General features: G+C 52.8%; 1 protein-coding gene across 2 annotated transcripts in view; it reads right to left on the bottom strand.

Annotated features, from left to right (window-relative positions):
* Positions 1–3,107, bottom strand: part of LOC104991909 (lipid phosphate phosphatase-related protein type 3) — a 9,004-nt gene that overhangs the window by 4,866 nt on the left and 1,031 nt on the right. The window lies entirely within an intron of this gene.

The raw sequence follows: 3,107 nt of genomic DNA, 5'->3' as shown, positions 1-3,107 counted from the left end.
CTATCCATCTCTCAACTCCATCCATCAATCCACCATTCATTCATCCATCCACTTATGCCTGTTTGGCTGTTTCCTTTCATCCACCCATATATACACCTACTTGCTCACCCATCTATCTACCCATCCATTGACCCACTCACCCATCATGCACCCACCACCACCCATCCATCAACTCATTTATTCCCCCCAGTCAAGTGTCATCCATCCAGTCCACCATCCATCCTCCCTTTTTCCCATCCATCCAAGCAACCATTCTCCATCATTCACCGATCAATCTACCTTCCATCCATCCACTCACATTTGCTTGCTTCTTTTTTCATTCCTTCTACCCATCCACTTACCCACTCACCCATCCTTCCATCCATCCATCCACCCACTAATCACTTCATTCATTTCTCTCCAAGGCACCTTTGCTGCCTTGAACAATCTGGGAAGGGCAGACAGGTTCCTGCCTCTTGGCCTCTTCTCTCAGGGATGGATGGATGGATGCACTTAGACCTGCCTCTGGGGTCCTGCCCTCCTTGGAGACACCCTTCCTGGCTCCAGCCTGTTCATCTCTTCTGCTGCTATTTCTCCTCTGCACCCCATACCCCTACATGCCAGCTTCACACTAAGCCCCAGGAACATGGGTGTTGGGCCTGAATAAATGAATTTTTATTTATAAATGAATTCTTTTGAGTTGCTCATTCATACAACTGTCCTTCTGCACAACCTGATCATGTGCCCCCAGGTGATAGGCAGAGGGCACACGTGACGTTTTTTCTTGCTCAGAGCAGTTATGAGGAACAGGTGGGAGGTTGAGGTTCGGGAAAGCTGAGCTGCACCTGACCGAGTCACCAACAGTGTGCTCGAGGAGGGCAGCGGGGCAGGCTGTACACCACCACTCACTCAGCTACTCGTACTGCAAAGCACTGACTGAGCAGATTCCAACGGAGGCAAACCCTCCCAGTGTCCTCTGCCTCCCCTTCTGGTCCATGGGTCTCAACCTGACATATCCACTGGGGCCACCTCTGGGACCAGAGTGTAGGTGGGCCCCTAAGGGGGCTCAGCTGCCTTGGGAAGCTCCCAGCTCTATCTCTACAGTGCCTTGAGCGGGGCCTCCACCCTCCATGCAATCCTGGCTGGAGGCTTCCAGAGGGGAAATGCCAAAGTTGGGTGAGCTGGGTTTGAAGGAGCTGGGCTGGTGTCCAAGGAGCATTTATAGAGCACCTGCTGCATGAAGGCAGGAGGCCCAAGGCAGCTGAGTGAAGCAGTTCATGGCCACCTGCCTGGGCTTGCATCATGGCTCCTCCCCTTCCCTGTGCCTCAGTCTTCCGAGCTGAAAACAGGAACAATACAGTGGCCACCCCCCAGGATGTCTGTGTAGGACTGGACGAGCAAACACAGTCCAAGTGCTTAGCATCTGGCTCAGTGGGCAGATGGTGTCCGGCCACAGAGAGGGTTTAGCGTACAACGTAAAACCAGCAAATCTTTCCACTAGAGGGTCACGTTGAAGACCTCCCCCATGTCTTTCCAAGTCCCCGGCAAAGTGGCTGTAATGCCTGGCCAGCTCCCCCTGCTTCTCCTCCAGCCCTCTGCCCACATCTCCCTGCCAGATCCAGCTGGAAGCACCTGGTGGCAGGGTGGGTTAGTGGCAGAGGCCCCACTTCAGAGTCTGCCACTCCCTGAGGGTCTGTAAGTGCCTCCTAAATCACATCACCCACTTCTCACTGCTTCCAGAGACCCTCAGCTGAAAACCAGGAACCCCTCAGAGCATATCCGCCCCAAAGGAAAATCATTCACACACTCACAATGGCAAGCTACAGTGCTTGCTTTGGGGGCATGTGTATTTAAGAATGAATAAATGTAATACTGGGCTTCCCCGGTGGCTCAGATGGTAAAGAATCTGCCTGCAATTCAGGAGACCTGGGTTCGATCCCTGGGTCGGGAATACTTCCTGGAAAAGGCAGTGACTACCCACTCCAGTATTCTTGGACTTTTCAGGCAGCACTAGTGGTAAAGAACTTGCCTCCCAATCCAGGAGATGTTAAGGGATGCAGGTTCGATCCCTGGGTCTGGAAGATCCCCTGGAGGAGGAAATAGCAACTAGCAACCCACTCCAGTATTCCTGCCCGGAAAAGCCCATGGACGGAGGAACCTGGTGGGATACAGCCCACAGGGTTGCAAAGAGTCTGACACTATTGAAGGGACTTACCACGCACACACAAACATAATGCTGGCAGTACAGGAAATGCACACCAGGGCTGGGATATGGCTTTGCACCTCTTGGGTTGGTCAAAATTCAAACATCACCAACACAGGTGCAGACACAACTATGGGGAAACAGGCAAGTGCAGGGGCCTCAGTAGGAGGAATTTGGGGTCTTTCCACACCCTGCTCAATAGAGATGCACAATGCAGACAAGCTCTGCATTCTGTGCAGGATGACACAGGCCAAAGAGTTTACAGTCTCCTAGTACTCTTGCCTGGAAAATCCCATGGGCGGAGCAGCCTGGTGGGCTGCAGTCCACAGGGTTGCTAAGAGTCAGACACAACTGAGTGACTTCACTTTCACTTTTCACTTTCATGCATTGGAGAAGGAAATGGCAACCCACCCCAGTGTTCTTGCTTGGAGAATCCCAGGGATGGGGGAGCCTGGTGGGTTGCCATCTCTGGGGTCGCACAGAGTCGAACACGACTGAAGCGACTTGGCAGCAGGAATGTTTGTGAGACATCAAGACTAGGAACCCCCCAAACGCCCAACTCCCTAGGGCTGGCACTGGAGTACTACAGGGCAGTGAAAAATGATGGGGCGATGGTAAACAAAGATTTCTGCTAGAAACGCCAAGGGCAGGGACTTCACTGGTGGTCCAGTGGCTAAGACTCTGCACTCCCAGGAGCCCAGGTTTGATCGCTGGTCAGGGAACTAGATCCCACATGCTGAAACTAAAGATCCTGCATTCCACAACTAAGACCCTGCCTGAAGCCAAAAAAAAAAAAAAGGCTGAAGGCAGAACCTGCGTTTCTACAGGTGGTGGGGGAAGGGCTACATATGGTGAACTTGAATGGGAGGCTGGCTGTAGTCCTGTCGGACTCTTTGCCACCCCACAGACTGTAGCCCACCAGGCT

The sequence above is a fragment of the Bison bison genome, unplaced genomic scaffold, assembly GCF_000754665.1.
Source record: "Bison bison bison isolate TAMUID 2011002044 unplaced genomic scaffold, Bison_UMD1.0 scf7180017864203, whole genome shotgun sequence".
Lineage (NCBI taxonomy): Eukaryota > Metazoa > Chordata > Mammalia > Artiodactyla > Bovidae > Bison > Bison bison.
This window is presented reverse-complemented; position numbering and strand designations above follow the sequence as displayed.